This window comes from Passer domesticus, chromosome 3, assembly GCF_036417665.1.
Source record: "Passer domesticus isolate bPasDom1 chromosome 3, bPasDom1.hap1, whole genome shotgun sequence".
Taxonomy (NCBI): Eukaryota; Metazoa; Chordata; class Aves; order Passeriformes; family Passeridae; genus Passer; species Passer domesticus.
This window is the reverse complement of record NC_087476.1, coordinates 102,051,998-102,072,642: the sequence shown is the minus strand read 5'-3', so window position 1 is coordinate 102,072,642 and position 20,645 is coordinate 102,051,998. Positions and strand designations below refer to the sequence as shown.

The following is a 20,645-nucleotide window of genomic DNA, read 5'->3' as shown; positions in this document are numbered from 1 at the left end:
TTTCCTTAACCCTTTATATAAAACCAACCAGACTTTGGGACTCTATCTGTCTACAACTTGTATTTAACTCAGTGTAAGCCTCTGGAACCAAAAATCAAACAGAACTTCACTGGACATCATCTTGAGCAACCTGCTCTGTTGGATCTGATTTGAGTGGGGTGTTGGAACAAATATCCTCTTTAGGACCCTTCCCACCTAAATTGTTCTGTGACACCATGAATCTCTGAACACACCACATATATCAGCCCAATACTTCATTTTCCATAACATTTTAGAAGATTTTCTTCATATCTAAAATAAATATGATTTTATGTAAATTTTTCTGTCATTAATTAGCAATGAGGAAAACTCTTCCATTTCCATAGTGAAATATTCCCTTATATAGTTAAATTCCTAGCTTTTTCCTTATAAATTTGGTGTCATTTTTATGGTCTGTTATGTTGTTTGTCTGCTCCTTCCCTAAAAAGACATGCCCAGTGCCCCACATTAATTAAAGGGGGGAAATTTTGATCCATGCTGTGCATTGGCTTTACCATGATAAAAGCTAGACCATAATACTTTGTAAGGCTCATGAGAGTGTCAAAAAAAGCAGTACTAAAATACAGTTTTCTTATTTTTTTTGTTTCCTGTTCTTCTAGATATTATGCTGGTTACCTTTCCAAGGAAGGAAATTAAATTGTTTTGAATGAATCATTTTTGAACCAGCATTTTTTACCATTTTTCTATCTCTGGATTTTTTAAAATGCAAATTGATTAGTTATTTGTTTTTAAATTTTCCCTGGGGCCTCATTTTTTCAGTCTTAGCCCTTTTCTATTTTTGAAGATAGCATATTATCTTCACTCATCTGTCAGGGAATTCACAAGTTCAAAGTATTCTTGACTTCCCCACGTGCTTCAGAAATGCCAGGTATTTCTCCTAATGACAATGCACTCTATAAAGCTACCTTGCAACCCTCTGAAAAGTGGCCATAAGCACATTGAGGATAAAATGCAGTCAGAATGGCACCCTGCATTCCAAACTATGATTTCTTAATGAGCTGAGTGCTGCTGTACTTGCCACAGGATTCATGCATAATTAATTCCAATTCATTTTACCAATTAACCACCTTCCTAATGTTTGCATAGAGTCACTGGAAACAGTCTTGCTTTCTTCCATCATGAATTCCTTCTCAGATGCATGTTTTAGCCTCATTGCTTATGACATCATTTCATATTAGATAAATACATTGTGTTTGTTCTAGGTTATGAGTCATTATAGTGTTACACCCGTGCTGTGTTATTAATGTGCACAAAACTGCAATGTAATGCTGTATTGAACAGAAATGAAAGTGCAGTCATCCTGTGTTTGAGGAAAAGGGTAGCCTTGACTGTTAATATTTTCAAGGTGGTAAAAATATTTTAGATCACCAGAGTTCTAAATATAAGCTTTATTTCCATTGGGCATACATGTGTTTGACTACCAATTTTTTTTCTTTCTTTGACGATCTAGTAATTTGGGACTAATCTGGATTGCTTTTTTAATTTCTCTATTATTTATAAGCATTTGAGGCTTAACCTAGAAAACTATACGTTTAACTTCAAGAATATCATTGATCCCATCAGCATTTCTTATTTTAGGAAAAATTTAAGTCTTTTTTTAGGCTGGGACAAGCCTAAAATGATGTGGATTTTAGCCATTTGTAGCCAGAAATTACATTCTTTGACACTCAGTACTTTGAACTATGTTCTAGTGCTGTGGGCATGGTTGTCTAAATCATGAGGTTTTACTTTCATTCAGTGAATGAATAACTACCCCTACATCAAAACTGTGGGCTTGCATAGCAATGAACAGGGTCATTTGCAATTTCATTCAGTCTCATCTGAGGAATCTTATGAAAATTGGCCTCCAAAAAATGGTAAAACTCCCACTGGCTTCACTGTAGTTAGGGTTTTATCTCCAATTCCCCAAAGAGATTAAATTCCTCAAAGAGTTTTAAAAATAACTTTTAAAAATTTTTAAATTGAAAAACCAGCAAAATTATTTGGGAATTGAAGAAAATTTATCCAATCAAGTTTTCCCTTTTGAATGGAGATGTTATGAACTCCTTATCAAAGACTGATAAGGAGTAGAGATTGCTATTCTAGGTTTCATTTCTTGGGAGTAATGTCTGTGTTTAACACAAAATTAAAGCAGCTGAGTGTGGTTTTGTAGTAGAAAATAATTCTAGTGGAAACTAAAAACATTTTCAGCAAAAGACTGTAATTCTTGTTTCTTAATTGGTGACTTTAAGCTAAGTTGCAACAAAAGTGAGACCTTTAATATGTCCATCCTGTAAGGAGGAAAAAATAACAACCAGAAACCTCTGACCTGAATGCTAATTGACAAAAATATTGTTTGTTTATTGATGTTTTATTTAATAAACTAGTACACTAGACACATGTATTTAAAGTTCAGGTTTAATTAAAAGATAAGACTAAGCAGCAGCTTGGCAAGAGGATAAGGGAAAGTGTTGAATTCTTTGTTTCTGTTGACAAAGCAGCTGCTATTTTTTCTTTTTAACTAATCTTAATGTCAGATCAAGAAATTACTTTCATAATTTTGGTGTATTTAATGAGTTACTCAAGTTTGTACTCAGGCAATTATCCTTCCTCATCTGATACTTTTGTGAAGTGAAATATTGCAGGTCCCAGTCTGCTTGGATTTGTAAAAAGCTGTTTTCCTTATATATATTATAGTAGAAAAACCTTATCTGCCAGACTTAAACTATCTTCATCAGTCAGAAAGGAGAGGTTAAAAGCTAAAGTGTGGGAAGCTGAGCAAGTGATTAGCTGCTTAGAGGGCAACGCTTGGAAACATTATCTTTCTACAGCAAGGATTAGAATGCAGGAAAATGCTTTCAAATATATTAGTTCAGAGGGCAAAAACATTTATGGCATGCCATGAGATTGTAAAAGTGGACATAACTCTTCCAGAGGCAATAAAGTTCTGTATTTTTATCTGAAGAACAGCTGGCTCTGGTTACTTCTTGTGTACACCCTTTATAAAACAAGTGTCAAGGGTAAAAATAACAGATTCTCTTTATTTTTAAAATGCAGTAGCATGTGAAAACTCAATGAAAGATAAAAATCTCATTGTTATTGGCACTGGAAAAGTGACAGAGAAGATACTCTTGTGGAAAGGAGCTGAAACAACTGGATGTGAACTTAAACTTAAAAGATAAGTGAGGAAACAGACATGAGGCTGCCCTGGTGAACACAGGAATGAACACACATCAAAGCTGGTGTCTTGCTATGTTGATAACTATGTGGAAAAAATCAGAGGAGTCATTCAGGTGTCAGAATTTATGAAGCCTATAACCTGGTTTTCACACAGCATAAGCTGATAACAGTTCCTTTCCAGCTTCACTAATCTCTAACAAATGTCATGTCTACAGCTGTCATTACAGTTGCTCAGAAAGCAAGAGATTTTACTAAAAATGAGAAGAGCAGAAATAGACGGATAAGTTAAGTCAGCCTGTTGCAGGGTGTGTGTCTAGATTCAGTGTGAAATGCAAAGTGCACTTTCTTTTGGAAAAAGTACCAGCTTTTCCAGTAAAGCTTGAGACCTCCTTACTAGTTAAAAGATACGTGGGCAACATCCTTACTTCATATCAATAACAGCACTGACTTGAACTATCTGCATCTCAAAATGTGACTGGAGACACAAAATCATTATAAACTTTTATATTCACATATGTGATCAGAAATCTCTCTTGGACCTGAAAGTACCTTATAACAAAGACATTCTCAAAAATTGTGCTGTTGTCTTAAATTAAGAAAAAAAAAAAAAAAAAAGAAGAGAAAGAAAAAATATTTGCAGTATTTCCAACTAGCTCAAAGTGAGACTTGCTGCACAGAGTACATTTCTTGAGAACCACTGATACCCACAAGACCCAGCAAGGTGAGCATGGGTACATGTTTTGGGGATTGTTTCCTACAGTGTTGCATTGGAATAGAAGAATCACATAGACATTAAAATTTGATTCTTCTCTTTCCTTTTCTCATTACAGAGTCTTTTCTTTCCATCAGGCTTCTGATGTAGCTGTGCATGAGTGAGGTCATGTGTACCAGTTTCCTCTGTGGATATAGGACTTAGTTCCCTTTGTCTAATTCATTACATTTGAAAAGTAACTTCTGCTATCTGCACAAACCAGGGACCTGAGCAAAAGCAACTTCACCTTAGATGCCCCACTATTCACTTGTGACAGGCAAAGCCCAAGAGTGTAAAGATAAATGATTCCAGTAGAAGGACTAGATGTCTTAAAACTCTAAGAATGGTTAAACTGAATTTGCTTTTCTCTGACAGCAGCTGGTTATAAGCAGCTGCTTTGGAAAGAGGAAAAACAGAGGAAATTTGCACTAAATTGCTTTCCTTGAATACGTTCCTGGGTTCCAACTATTTTCATCTCAGGGACTTACTGGTCTAGAATTTAGCAAACAACTTCAGTGAAACCTCTTCTATATCTGACCTTCACTGGGAAATACATGCCCTTTTTACTAAGAAACGACAGTAAGCAGGAATTGGATATTAAAGTTACACCCTGTTCCTGAAGTTGACCAAAACATTAAGGTCTATCTTCATCTTTGTAGTGCTCAAGCTGCAATATAAAAATCAGTAATGTGTTTACTAAAGCTTCTTGCCAACTCTACCAATATGTAGATGCTCACACAGGCCATTCTACTGAGGATAAAAGTAATTATCTTATAGAAACAACTTCAGTCTTCCAATTCTTTCCTGGAATTTTCCAGGACTAGAAGAATCCTTGTTGATTTACTATCAGCCCCAATGCACAAACCACAAACTATCTCCAGATTGGAAATATCTAAAAGGAGGAAAGGCCTTAGACACAGTAAAGCCAAAGCTTTCTTTCAAAGTCAGCCAAGCAGCACTAATATACCCCCTTGAGTACCTGTCCTAAAATGCCAGGTGTGATGAGCTACCTCTTTATGGACTCTTGTCCCTTCTCTTTGGTGTTCCATAATTGCTAAAGATGTTCCAGCTGCTCTGCAAGAGGGACAGCTGTCAGACTAGATTCTCCTCCTCCTTCTTCTCAACTGATGCCAGTCTGGCAGAAAAGACCACGTTTGTGGGGAAACCATTAACAAGGATAAGCTGATAGTTAAGGCACTTCGCAAAAAGACCAAGAGTGCAATAATCAGAACACATTTCCGGTAACATTTATCAAGCAAGCAACTTAGTAGCCCTAGGCCATATTATGCCACATCTTGTTCAACAGATGTCCCCACTGATTTCAAATGTAGTTGTTTTGAAAAAGTGGCAGCAAGACAGATCCCCTGATACATTTGTGCTAAGTTTTAATGCAGAAACGTTTTTTAAAAGTTGAAGGAAACACCCAATCACACTGCAACATCTCAAGGAACTCACTCTGCAGGGAAGGCAATAAATATAGAAGAAATTTTTTAAATACCAACATAAATCTATACTAGAAAAAATGATCTTTTAACCTTGAAGTCTACTTACTACTACTTTGTCACATGCTTACGTATTACAAAACTATAATATTTTCATGAAGTCTTTAGCAATATAAGAGAAAACTTTGCAACTATGTTAACTTAATGACATTTACTCACAAGCTGATAGAGCATTCAGATGTTTCATAAGTGCCACTGTCAAAAAGAAGCAACAATTATGGGAAGTAATCACAATTTTTTTTGGTTTTTATGCAAGTATGGTTTTTTCACAGTAGTTATAAGTATCTCCTTTTCATGATGATCAAAGAGGTACAATTGGTTAATTACCTACTGCTAAACTGTCTTGCTGCTGCTACTTGGCTTGTTTTCAGAAGGACCTATAAGTGCTTCCTCCTGTAGTGTGGGGAGGTTGAACACAGAACCACAACCTGTCAGTGACATCTCTCAGAAGATGAAAGGCAGGCCTGGATGTGGTCTCCTCCACCTGTGTCCACACAGTGTGAAGCTGTCCTTTTCGTTGCATCTAAATATTTCCCTAAAATCTTGCTTCACTGCAAAAAGAAAGATTCTGCTCAGTTTCTGAGAAGTTCTCTAAGACAACCTGTTGCCCTTTTCCTATTTTTCACTTATGCTCCATGAGGCATTTGTGATCACTGCATTCATTACATCATATTCAAACTGGAGCAACACCTATATTTAAAATGCTTCAGGTTGCCACCAAAAGTGCTGGGCAGACATGTTAGGGCTTCCCCAGCCATTCCAGGAGTGTGCTTTATGCCAGGGGATCTCAGCACTTATCCTGGGATCAGAGTGGTTGATGCTCCCACTACCCACAAAAGCCTCCACAATACAGAGCACATCTGCAGTGACCAGGTTCATGGCAGCTGGGAACAGAACATCTCCTTTGATTTCAAGCATTTACAGATAGCATTACAAAATTATAAAGAAAAAAAAAAAAGCTTTGTTTTTCCACATTTCCTATGTTTTCTGAGACCTACACATTTTCTGAGAAATCACACTCAGGTTTATCTTTTCTTATAAGTAAGGGATTTTGGATAAAAAAAAAATTCCCATCTTTTCTGTTATGTCTTGCACAGCACCTCTAACACACCTACTACCATCTCTCCTTATTCCTTCAATTTCCAAGATCACAAGAAGGAATCAGAACCCATGACACATTGCCTTTGAGGTCCTCATCACCACCTTCTCTCCCTGTGCAAGAGTTACCAATGCTGCAGCTTCTGTAAACTCCTTCACCAGCTGGACTCTTGCCCTGCTCTACCTTCTTTCCTTGGGGACAAACACTGCTCTTCTTCAGCACAAACCTGTGTCCCACCAGCCTTTCTGCCAGCACCAACCCATCCAGCCTATGAACATGAACCTGAGTTTCTTTGTGGATGCAGACAAATTATAAATTACGAAAGCATACAGTAACAAAAGAATTTTTAAAAAACCAAACTAAAACAAAACAGTAAAACTCCTACATAAATACTTCATTCCTTATTCCTCTCATCCTGCAAGCAAGATGACATTTATTTAAACTTTACATATTCATGACTTTTGTATCTAGCTAGAATATTCTAGAGCTGTTAGACTTCATCTTTCTGAGCAGCTGGAGTCCTGTCACTGCCTTTAATGGTGCAGAAGAGACACTTTCAGTGAAAAGGATCTATGAGAAGCCCCAGTAAAGATCAGGCCAGCAAGAGAAAGCCTGCCATGATCCTGTGTTGATGGTGTCAGCAGGACCACTGAAGTGAGAAGCACAAAATTTTTCTTTGATGACAAGCACCATTAAAATTTTCCCTCACAGGCCTCCCCAGGCTCTGACACATAAGGGGCTGTGACAGCTCCATCAATCAGCTCCTGCAGATCCCGAGGAAACCAGCCATCCCCACACAATATCCAACATGATACCAGCTTCAGGGGTTGTATCAGACAGCTAATATTGCACTTCTTGATGCATAAGGCCCAACATATGAAGCTTTTCTCAGATTTCTATTCCCAGAGGCCAAAATTACCTAGCAAAAATCTCTGATGCCATTTTTACCCTCTCAGCTGTTTCCAGGGCAAATTGTTAATCTTCTGTCAAGCTTAATTCCTGATCCCAAGTTTCTCTCAGCAGCTAATCCCTTGACTGGCGCTGTTGCACCCAAGTTGTGTGCTCATTTAGCCATTCCCTGTTCATGGACTGGCAGAGAAAGTCTGGAGCTGCATTCAGTCCATTTTGACTTCAAACAGTGCCCACCATGGCTAGATGCTCCACGACCAAAGATGTGGAGAGGCTCACCTGACACAGATGTGACAACATGGGTGCTGTGTGTGACAGACCAGCAAGCAAGAAGTCCAAATTTTCCTGGTTTCCAGGAAATGCTTTTAGACAAATGCAAGGGAACATAATTTTGCCTTTAGAAATAAAATGCTGCTAACTTGACCTTAAGTAACTGCTCTCCTGCATAGAATGGTTGTGCAATAGCACCAAAATATGGTATACATTAATTTATCAAGGCAAAGAAATTTGTTGTAATGATTGACAAAACAGCTCCTGTGCAAGGCTCAGAGAATACCTCTATGAGCATATATTACTGCAAGATTTAGTCAAAACTGATTAATATGCTCTCATTTGTCGGGGAAAGTACAAATATTTTGCTTTTGTCAATGTTTCAAAGTTTTCATTTCTAGCTCTAATGTCTGTGTATAAACAATTAATATACTCTCACACTTGGTAACACAGGATCAAAACTCATCTTTATAGGCAAATCCAATAACATTTTTAAAATCTCTAAAGCACTGTTCATAGAAACAAGAAAATCTATAGAAAGGACATAATTTTTTACATGCTACAATACTAATCTTGGAAAAGTATTGCCACAAGACATCATTATGTCAGCAAGTCTAGGAGAGCTATATAAAGCATTCAACCTGCATAATAAAACTACTATCTCCATGTTTATTTAGAAAAAATATAGACATTTTTGGCCTAGAGACAAGTGATAGAAAAGCTGAATAAACTATTTTCATGGCTCAAATGAAAGCAGTAGCTAGAAGCAGAAGGTTAGGAGGTTTAATTTTGTTTTTTTCAAGGTTTAGTAAAATTTTTCAACCAAATAACTTAGCCATACAGCACACATAGCTTACCTGATCTGACCTGAGAAGTTGATATCAATAGATATTCACAAATTCAAGTTTATATGGATGAAATATAGTTGTAAAATAATTGTACTTTTTAAAAGGATAAAACATTTTAATATTGCATTTTCAAAATGTACTTTTGTTTGAAAGTGATAAAAACCCACAATCTTTTCTTTGATTTTGATCTGGTTTTGGAGCTAAACTGAAAAATTAATTCTACTTTTTTCCGATTTTTAAGGCAAACTAAAATCTGTTACTTAAGCACAGTTGACTTTGATATTATTTCACTTTGAAGAATTGATACTGATCAGATCAGTATTACACTAATCTCATTTAATTTGGCAATTCCCACATTTCTCCAGAAATAAGGGCACTTGAGCAAGTTCTCTTTGCTAGTCATCCCAATCATAACGGTTAGAGACAAGACACAGGAGTTAGTACAGTCACCTCCTCATATCTACGTTTCATTTCACTGTAACTTCAGAGAGAATGGGGCATACCACTGTTTACCACTGCATTTGTGCATGAATACAATCATGTATGTACATAGGTGCAAACAAAAAATTCTTGTTCTGCTTTGTTTTTTGAGAGGTGTGACAATGACCTGTAATACACTCGGTGCACGGCACGGAGCAGCATCACTCCAAGTGAGAGCACAGCTGCTGGGTGCTTGGAAGTGCTGATGTAGCATCAGCATTTCTGTTATCTGGGGCTGCCAGAGAGCCCTGTAATTCACCCATCTTCCTCAGCTCCACCATCTGAGCACACAGAGAGCTTATGTTTGGGGGGATATCTGTGTTTGTTCAATGATCACGTGTTTGCTAAGTGATAGGCAGTGGTATCTCCAGCAGTCATGTTGCCTTTCACGGTCTATTTGTAGACTGAAGAATAATGTGGACAGGAAACTCAGCATCCTTAGCAGATTGCCACATAAAATTATTTGTGCATTAGTCTTCCTTCAGTTGATGACTTTGTGCTTCTGAAATCCAGGTTTTTCACAGTGCTCAAGTATTTTATGCAAAATATACAAGTATTTTATACAAAATAAGTACCAGTTTTCTACTAACAAAAACCTGGTGGTTTTAGTCCTATTTTGTTTGGGATATACCTTATCACATTAATTTCATGAAAGTGAGTATGAAAATATCTTTCCCTGCTTGGATTTTCAATAAACTTGAAGGGACAGTGACTTTCCTTCTTACTGCCATTTCTAACTTGTATCCAAACACACACCCCCCCACATACACACCTCTCAAATAAATATATTTTGTATAGCTATCCACTGTTTACCCTTGTAATTCCTACATCTCTGTAAAGAAATTCAGAGGAAAAAGTGCTCCTGCAACAACAAGAGATAAGTGGAAAATAGTTTGATTTTCTTCCTCATTACTTATTCAGCAACAAGATTCCATGTCTTGGCAGGTTGCAGTAGAGACAGAAATCTTCTGCAGCCTGGCATGGGGAGGAGAATGGTCCCCAGTGTTGAAAGGCATTTTCTGCCCACTGGTCCAGTTCTGTCTGACAAGGCATGTGTCTTTACAAATGGAACCTAGTCCTAGGACACTGGAATATGAGCCCTAATTTGATTCTGTCACAAAAATATACTAATCCAAAACTCTTTTGCTAAGAACTCAGTTCCTCAAGGTGAATCAGGCAGCCTAGAATTTAACAATTACCTTTTCAAATATCAGTCTAACATCAAAATAATAAAGTTAAGAAAAAAGATGTATTAATTTCTGCAACTAACATCCCCCATGAGTGACTGCTTAATGAGGGCAGGGGTGTTCAGCTGGGCACAAAAATAATAGGACAGGCTTACAATATTATACGGAGCCCTGGCACAGGCACAGGCACACATTTCCCTCTTCTTCAGATCACACTAAATCCTGGGTGCCCTCAGCCAAGTAATTCCATTTCTCCGCTGTCCCTTTCTCTGGACCATTGCCCATGATTTCTTTAGCCTGGCAAATCCCTGGGACAAGGGTTGTCTATTATGACATATTTGGATGGTAGCAATTCCAGTGGGCCTGAAAGGGATCTCTACACACTAACAAGTACAAATGAATAACAACAGAACAAGAATGCTGTCTTTTCTTAAGCATCTTAAATCCCTTTTTCTATTCCTAGACGCTTCACAGTGCTTAATGAGCATGTGAGAAAAAGCCACAATAGGACATTGCTTTGAAAGCAAATGCTTGCTTGCAATTTTGTATGGGTAAGTGAACTATTTTTTCATGTTCAAGTTCAGTAAGTAAAGACTTGGCTACTTCATATTTGAAAGAAAATCTTTCTGAACATGCACAAAGCCTGTCAGCCTGAAAAATTGCAACAAACTGGCTGAAGGAAAACAAAAAGCCCACAGACAATTGTTGAAGGAGACTAGTAGAGGACAAATGCAAAAGGCTTCAACAGATGTGTTAGGATCAAGGACTGGGGAATACAAATACCTTCAGACAGGTTAAGAATCTGTATAGCAAAAAGGCAACCAAATATTCTCATAAAACTCTGCAAGGTTTATAAAGCTGTGCTAACTGACATCAGAGGATCCCTTTCTTTTTAGTCTGCGATACCAATTCAGCTTCTCTGGCACTTCGGTTCTCTCTCTATAATAGACCTTCTGAGACTAAAAGCAGACCTGAGTGTTTTGCCTCTTGTGCTGATATGCTGCTGCAATGCCCATGAAAAGCTGATATCAACACCATCAGACAGGAGGGAGAAAACCACAGCCAAAATGAACAGTGCCTGTATCACCTGCTGATTTAGATCTAGCATCCCAAGGAAGCAGAAACCCAGCTCAGTAAAGAAAGGAGATGGATGGTTATGCGATGTGAGACATGCTTCACTAGATCTGATGCTCATCTGGAGCCTCTCTCTGTGTAAATCAAACCGGATGACAGCTCTTGCTTCCTTTTTATTAAGACATAAACAATGCAAACATAAAGCAAGTTCTCTAGCTTATATGGAGGCAAACAGAAACCAGTGTTAACAAAGGAAGGTAAATGTTTCTATTGCCTGGTTTCCATGTCCAACATTGATTCCTCCCCAAAAATACAGATTTGCATCAATTCCATACTTATGAGCATGATGCTGAATTGCAAGAGGATAATTTAGTGTACTGATTCTTATTATATTTCTTATATTTCTTATGCCAAGATTAAGCATAATATAGAATCCTCCAATTCTGCACTCTCCTAATTAGACAGTCCACAGTCTGCCTATATACACGGCGTATGCAATTCCTCCTAAAGCCAGAAGAGGAAAAGTACCTATAGAATGATCCTTATACTTTAAGCAGAAGCTGTTTGGCATTATTCTGACTTTTATATCACACTGCAAAAATTCAAAAATCAGGAGGTCAGAAAATAGTTTGGACTTTTTTATTACCCTGTTCAGTATTATCTACACTCTCTACACACACTCACACTTGATGGGAGTTATAGCTTTTCTTTACTCCTTTGAATATTTCCCCAGAGCTGACAGCCAAAGGCTTAATTTTGAACATCTGGAACAGTAAAAGCACAAAACAGCAGCAGCAGCATCAAATTCTGTGTATCAGCGATGAATGCTTTCTTTCTCTCAGCAGCATTTTGTGCTGTGCAGCACTAAATGCTTCAGCTGAGATTATTATAGTCATGTGAGTGTGTTGACATGCCCTCTGTGAAAGTTCCCAGAAGTACCATCTACTACAACTTATACTTGAAGCAGAAAGTGTCTCTAAGCTTAGTGCCTACCTACCTAATCAAACTAGAAATATCAGATCATTAAGAAGAAAGCTTTTGACAATGTTCTATTTCTTCAAATTAGCTATCATTATTATAACTACCAACAACATTTCTGAGGAAAGATATTAAAAGTTAGAGCAATATCCTAGGGACCTTATAATCCAAATTAGAGAAGGCACATCAGCAGATGGCAGGCACACAAAGATGTGGAAAATGGGAAAAGACTGTTAAGCCTTGTGCAAGAGAGCACGAGCTCCTTACAATCTGTTTGGCATTCAAAGGGGCTTGTTTCAAACACGGCAGTTAGTGTGTCTTCCTGCACTTGTGGTATCAGGCCAGGCACTGGAAAGGTTTATGAAATAATTGCACATTTTAAAACAAACAAATCCACCTAAGGAGGTGCTCAAAGATGAGCTGGGAACTGCCACGCCACCCCTCCATGGGAGGGTTCCTAAAGGTGACAAACATGGCAAGGGGCTTAGAGCAAAAGTCAGCACTAACCAGTGTTTTAGTTTTGCTTTGAATGACACAAGAGAGCAGCCCTTGAACCTCCTCTCAGACTGACAGAGCCAAGTCAGTCGCACACCCCATGTGAGCCAGGGTTTGACTCCTTCAGGCATGCACACACACACACACCAAGAATGGAGCCAGGCATTCCTGTTCACTCTCCAGGATGGACAGGCAAGAGCCAGCTCAGACCTGCAAACATTGCCAAAGCAGCAGTAGATAAACGCTTGGGCACAGCATCTCACAAATGGAGCTCTGCAACTTCCAGAGCAGAGCTGGCTTGATTTTGGCTGGCTCACAGAGTGGACAGGGAAGCTTACAGCTGTCTGTGCCCATCTGTTTAGACATGCCTTAAAAGCCCAACAGAAGCCTGGGCCATCAACACCAGCTGAAAAGCGTGTCCTAAATTTAGGGCATTAAAATAATTTGGCAGAACAAATACAACTATTAGGCACCAACACAGATTCTGTACCAAAATTGTGGAAGCACCTCCAGTTTATGACATGTTAAATTATAGGCTAACCTGTCAAATTAGTTTTAAAATCTGAGGGGAACAAACTCAGACAAGAAAAATAAACAAAGAGAAAAACAGTTTGCCAAAATCAAAGAAACCTTCAGCACCAAGTAGTGGGAAAGCAGCGTTACTATAACTACTGAAAGACAAGTAATAATACCTCACCCTCAAAACAGTGATCATCATCTGTGTTTCTACCTAGGCTATTCAGGAGTAAGGAGAAAACACCAGAACATCCTCAGGTTCCCCTGCTTCCTGTGCTCCAAGACATGAACTGCAACAGGAGAACAAGATGCAATCTGTGCCAAAAATATTCTTCTAGATGAAATGCTCATTGAAATGAAGTGTCTACCCATTCCTTGAATTTTTCCTCTTTTTTTTTTTTTTTTGCCTCTCTCCCACTGTATAAGTAACCTGAACAAGTAACCAGAATATCTTTAATAGAAGTGATTTTATGGCTTTCCCTCTGTCCTGCTACTGAGCTGCACTCACGGGGAAGGTCTGGAAAGAGCAAGGAGAACTGAGTGTTGTGCTGTGTAGGAGCTTGTGTCATGGAATGCTGGGCATTTAGAGGAGAAGCCAGGCTACCTGCTGCCCAGTGGATGCTGAGCAGCACAGCTCTAGGCACACACACACAGCCAGCCAAGATACAGGCCTTAGCAGAGGCTTGGCAAATTTTGTGACAGCTGAGTGACAGCTGAATAGAACTAGATTGCCTAATAACAACACAGACAACCATATGTTGGACTGGACATGTAAATATTATTCATGGGCATGCTACAGTAAGTCTGCAGAACTAATTTGCAGGGGAAAAATACACTGTGGTGACTTCAGTCTCAAACCTAAAGTGTGCTATTTCAGCTTTCTGCATTTCTTCCTTCTAGCTTCAGCATTCCTCTTTCACTATCCCTGCTAAGAACTGAGGGCTGCTTCCTTACCTCAAGAGATAGTCATGAAAATCCACAGCAAATGAAGTTATCTACACCTATACATGTAATCCACACTCTCTGTATTTTGGCATCACGTAGATGTTGCAAGGACAGTAGGATTAAATCAGTTAAATCAGTATTTCAATAGCTTGAACAAGAAATCAATAGGGAAAAGAAAATAACAGAAGAAAACTAATCTCTCTGAATCTCTAAGAATGTTACATGGATCAGCAGTTATCATGTTAACTAAAAATCCTACCAACATCCCTTTGACCTTGTCCTAACTTCCAGAAAGCTTTTAATGTTGAATGCCTGGCTTTGAACCTTCCTCACTCCTTGGGAAAGAAGACTGAATCAGTTTTGAGACAATTTACATATTTCTATACTACTTCCTTTTTATTTCCAAAGGGAATTTTAAACAGTTTGAGTTTGTCCAGTGATCAACAGAAGTAAGAATTGTGTGGCCCAAGTACCTTGGGGAAGGCCCAGCTCTAAGACAAGTGTGACAGCCAGGTGTTGGATCAATGGCCACCTCTTGGCTGGATTATCCCCACTCCACAGGATCACAGCAGACAAACACATTCAGAGCCTAGTCTCTCTCCCTCCAGCGACTGCAGAGGGACCCCCACCATGAGAGGGCTCCTAATCTAATCACTTTAATTCTGTGAATACTCAAATAAAACTAGCTAGGGAATATGAATATAGGCCCAGACCTGCTTTTAGAATTACATATTTCTGAGCAAAACCTACTAGTCTCAGGCACTCTTCCATATGGTTACTAACAGATCACGAACTACCACTATATTTACTATTTGAGGAAGAACCTGAGTGTCAAAAATCTTGTGGTTTTTTTTCCCCCAGAGAAATAATTTATTTTTGAGTCATAAGAAGGAAAAATGGGAATCAAAGCAAAGGTAGTCAAGCTCAATCTTCTGTCCTGGAGTTCAACTAAAATCTGGATTCCCCAGTGGCAGGAAACTTGCACAGGCTCGCACAACTGCCACTTAAATGAATCTCTACAGAATGTGTAGAAATGAAATAACTCAGGATAATTGTGCCTAAATGCAAATATGCATTTAGGTCTCTGTCCTGCTGAGGATCTGCAAGCAGAGTTTCTGAGAGTACAATGGTGATTCAGGTAAATTGATATACTGCTAGAAATATAAATGGGAGATGATGCAGCAACTGAGAAACCTAAAGCAAAATAAGGATGACAGTTTTGTTTATGCAGCACTACATGCACTTATTAAGTTCATTCTTCTATCCAAAAAGAAGTTAATATCATCAACTTTTTGTTTGGTTGGATTTGTTTTTGCCTATTAATGAGTAATTTTGACAGTAGCCTTCAGTTTACCAGCAGCAATTATTTTTTTCTATATGTGCCCTTAATGATTTAAATCTTCCCTGTAGAAAAATTCTCAGAGAAGTTCTATGAATGAAAGAATTTCAGACACGGAACCAAAACTTATTATTACATCTCTATGAAATAATTTGAAGTGTTACAAAATGTATTTAATAGCAGGCAGAGAAATTACACTCTTTTAATTAGAGAGCAAATATTTTGTTAAGATAATGTCCACTTCCATTTCAAATCAGGCAGTGAACTGTGTGCAAATACCAGCAAAATTGTTAATAAATGTGTACTAACAACATAGCTGATGGCTAGTGTGCCTTTACAAGCACTCTTGATTCACAAATTATTTTTAACTTTAAAAAATGTTGATTTAATAAATTAAAGTTTTTTTATGAAAAGGGGAAGACGGGAGAAGTAGAAGTAGTGACAACAGGAAGACAGCAAAAACAGAATTTTTCAAATCATTTGCTTATCATTCATCAAATCACTTCATTCAGCATTTCAACATCCAGCAATTCAATGTATTTGCACTTATTTTTCTTAGAAATGCTATTAATTCAAACAAATGCATGACCAAAAAATAAATAGCCTTGACATAAAAGTGGAGCATTTTGAGATAATTTTAAAATTCAAAGCTGTTGTGATGAAATTTTCACTTCTTGGTATCCATCACGGTTGATACTTCAGCAAAGTGCAACATGCTGTGTAAAGTCAAGGAGGAAATTTATGCTATGTTTCAAAGGTATATGAAACAAGTGAGTTTTGACTCCCTTAAGTTTGTGTATTCAAACTGTAGTATTTCTCACCCTGGTTAAAAACTGTAAGTTGTCTGCTCAGAAATTTCAATAATTTGTGTCATTTAGAGACTTTTAAACTGCAATTTCTGAAATGATAATTTTTTTCATAAAAAATAATTTGCTTGAACCCCTATTTTTCCATCTAAAGCAAGTTACATGAAAGCCTGCTGAGTTGGGAAAGCACAGATCTCAAGGGTGCTACGTTTTTATGCATGTGGGCTAACATACACACTAAAAATACATTTACATAAAATATATAAACTATGCCCTTACTCATTTTTCCTCTCTTGAGCAACTGATGGACATCTTGAACATTACATTCTGTGAAATGCACCAAATAAAAATAATCTAAAGTGTTAGTTTAGAATAGTAAAAAAATTTTTGGTTAAAATTTCTGGCTAATTATCACCTGCATAAACACTTATTCTGTTCATTCACATCACACATTAGCTATGACTTCTTTTTTCCATTTGGGAACCAGTCAACTCCTACTCAGAAATGTCTCTTTCTGACACAAAAATATGAATAAACTATTGCATATATCATCAAACTCATAAGTAGATAATATTTCATTAAATCTGTTTTCACTCCAGAATGTTTACATAACCTTTTAGACATATGATGCTCACAATAAATTTTGAATACTTCTATTTAAAAGACACTTTGCCCCACAGGTAGCATAAGTACACTAATATTCACAGCCTATATAAAGGTAACAGCTGAATTTGAATTTGTTGGCAACACATTGTTTCGGGTAAGAAACATAGACTTTCCCTACAAAATTTCCCACTGAACAAATAAAACACTTCCCTTGCAGATCCAGGGTATTATAGTTTTTTCTCTGACATGAAAATCTGTGACTCTTTTTACATTCAAAGCTTATAAATCAAGGATTATTCAGTTTTTGAAAAATTCAGTAATGTTTTAAAAAAACCCAAACATTTTGTCTTACACTGTATCAGTAATGGGGACTACAAGAACAGTATCAAACTCCTCATCACATTTATATAAGCTGGTTCATTACACAAGAAAATATCATTTGCCTTTATTACTTTTTTTCACTTGATTTGACTGAATAAAAGCACTTCAAGTACATCTGTGATTCAAAAGAAGACTGAAACAGAAAGAAAATACTTTAAATTGGTGAACTTGAGTTTGTGAAGAAACCCTTACTTTTTGTTGTAGTTAGCTCGCTGTACCATAAATGCTAAACAGGATGTGACTCCCAGTGTTTTGCTGCCAGGGTAGTGTCTGCTCAGTTATAAAAAAGACAACAATTAAACTTGGACAGTTTCCATTCAACTGGAAGAACATTATGACAGCAGATTTTCCTGAAACCATCAGAAACCAACCTAGACATGTTTTTCTGTAAGGCTCAGGGAGGAAGTATGCTGACTTTCTTTCCCTAGTCCATGTTTCACCCTTTTCCAGAGGGGAGAGCAGTCCAGCAGGTCTGAATCTCAGCTAGCCAGGTACTTATTTACAAATTGTTGCCAAGGAAATCCCCTCTTGTTTCACAGGTCTCCACCCACAGCAAAGGAATATTTCTTTGAAATGGTGCTGAAGATGCCTCTTGGCAACAGCAACAGTTAAATGTCTGTTACACACAATGAGCCTCTAAAATCACAAAACATCCCATAATTTGGAATGACTGGTGGCATCAGCTTTCAAGTGGCTTGAGCATGAAGCATGGGTAAGGTCAGAGAGAGATTTGTATGAGGAAAGGGAATTCCAGAGCTGCTTCCCCTCCTGTTTCTGGACTTCACCACAGTACCTCAGCCACCAACCCAAGCACCAACATATCCCACCTTCACACCATACTTCTTTACCCCACCACTACCAAAATCAACCCATTGCTTGACAGTTCAGAAGTCTGAGGAAGAATTAACTCACCTTTTTTACACCCTTGAATATCTACTAACCCTTCTTGTTTAATTTTACAACGTTATTTTTTTCCTCACAGCTGTGGTAAAACCCACAGAAGGAAAACACAGACACAATATATGGGAGATTTTCAACCATAAGATTTCATTCTTACATAAATGTAGAGGCTAATGCATACAATTATATGAAGATTAACCCCTTAACTGATGCCAGATCAGTGTTGTCCTTAGTATAACATATGTTCCAGTTGTGTTATTTAAAGCTCTATTACACAGCTTTAATATTTGCATTAGACTTCCTGAAAATGTTTAGGTTCTTTATTTACAACTCAGTACTCTGCTTACTCTTTCCTGAACTATCTTTTTTCACTAAGTCACTACATCTCTTATGAGCTTCCAGGCTCCTTCCTCTTTTATTAGAATTTAGCACTGTGTTGATGCTTACAGGTTCTTCTGTAAATTTACCAGTGGCTTTTAAAGTTATAGCTGAAAAACTTCTTTATCAACTGGAATATAAAACACTTTAATATGCAATCGTGTTGCAATAAACAATATTATTGAAATATTTCAGGGGGTTACTGATGTTTAATGCGATACTCTCAAGAACAGTAGAAATACAGGGTTGGTGACATTGCTAGTAGATTTTGCTTTAAATTTTTGGTTAAAAGTGTACAGATTTTTTTATAGGGGCTTCTGATTCATTATTCTTTTCTGTAGACCTAGACAGTCTGTTCTGAGCGTTTAGGGACTATGTGGGGATACGTAATAAAGGAAACAATGAGAGCATGCATAGAGGAGTTTAATCTTGACGTTAGTGGGGGTTTTAACTTAAAAGAGCTCTGGGCCATACCCAGAGAGGGCACTGTTCTTGCTTTTTACTTCCCTGTGCTCACTGAGACCAGAATTAGCATGTTTGAGAGGCATGGGGGAAAGCGTGAAAGGAGAAAAAAGCACACACACTGAAAGAAAAGTGAGACTCAAGAGTAGACACTGGGATAAATTCAGAATTCAAAATACATAGATAACCAGCCAATAAACTTCTCCCATGTGGTTCTGAAAAAATACTCCCAGACTGAGTTCTGGAAATATCAAAAGTATCTGTCAGCAGAATCAGCAGTAAATCTGTGGGTTAGACAACAAACAAAACAATACACACCTGAGCCACAACAGCTGTGTGTGCACCAAAGGACGAGGATGACTGTCTCTGTCTGTAGGTAGATCTATGTCCCTGCTCTCCACAGGTAGCTGAACCTGGTTCTCAAGAGTTTCCACTATAAGAAAAGGTTGAGAATTATTCAAGAATCTTTCCTCTGTGAATATGTGATTGTACAAATTCTGGAAAGCAGACAGACATTCAGCACCCATCTCAAGACATGATCACAACATTTGTCTCGGAACTTAGAAGTTCCTTTCATTTTTGATTGATATCTCTTTGCTTTGAAGTTCTATGTGAAGACTTCAAATCACTTTTCATGCATTCATTTAATGATTACCACAGAGACAAAAAAAAAAACCCAAACACTTTTTAAAATTAACTACCTTACTGACTCTAAATTTAATCTGTCCTCCAGGAAAAAAATACCTTTTTTTATTAGCTTGAGAATTTACTAATATATGTTTTGACAGGTATTGATATGTTTCAAATCGAGATGTCTGTATCCCTTCTCCTGCTGCATCCTCCACTGTCAGAATATGCTTTCTAGTTTTGCTATCACTCCTTAAACCAATAAGTTATTTTTGAAAACTTTCCATACACATGCCCAGGTTAATTATTCATCTTAAATGTATATATGCACCCACACAAAAAGGAGGAAGAGTTAAAAACAAGAAGGATGGCAAGACTATTGCTTTTTAGGAAATATATCAGAAATGTTACTCCAGAGCACTTAAGGCCACTAAAGTAAAGATTTCTATGCAAATATTGTATATACTTGCATAGAAATCTTGTATATACTATTTCACTGTATACCAGTGAAATGGTGCCTTGACCCACCCCACTGAGCATGCTGCAATTAACCAAGCCAGTTAGTAAAAATTCAATTAAAACACCATAAATGAGTGGTCCAGTAATTATGCTCTTAGCAGCTCCTGGGAGATTCTAAGAGACTTATTTCCTTGCAAATAATAGCATAGATAGCAATGGATTAATATTTTATTTATATTTTAAATAAATTACAGCTTATGCTTTCTCAGACACATCTTCCAAGACCAAGTTAAACATTTAAAAAATAATATTCAATTATTCATTCTTCAAAGTCCAACAGACACATTCAGAACAAATAACCTGTGAAGACTTATTGGGCTAAAATTTACACAAAACACTCAGTGAAATGGCTGAAAGCACAAGAGCTGCACTTAA

The 20,645-nt window shown here is 37.5% G+C and overlaps 1 long non-coding RNA gene across 1 annotated transcript in view; it reads right to left on the bottom strand.

The window, feature by feature from the left end:
* LOC135297322 (uncharacterized) overlaps nt 1-20,645 on the bottom strand; it is a 476,053-nt gene that overhangs the window by 183,143 nt on the left and 272,265 nt on the right. Inside the window, exon 9 of the long non-coding RNA XR_010359348.1 lies at nt 19,443-19,557. This is a non-coding gene — a long non-coding RNA (uncharacterized LOC135297322). The remainder of the gene's footprint in view (nt 1-19,442; nt 19,558-20,645) is intronic.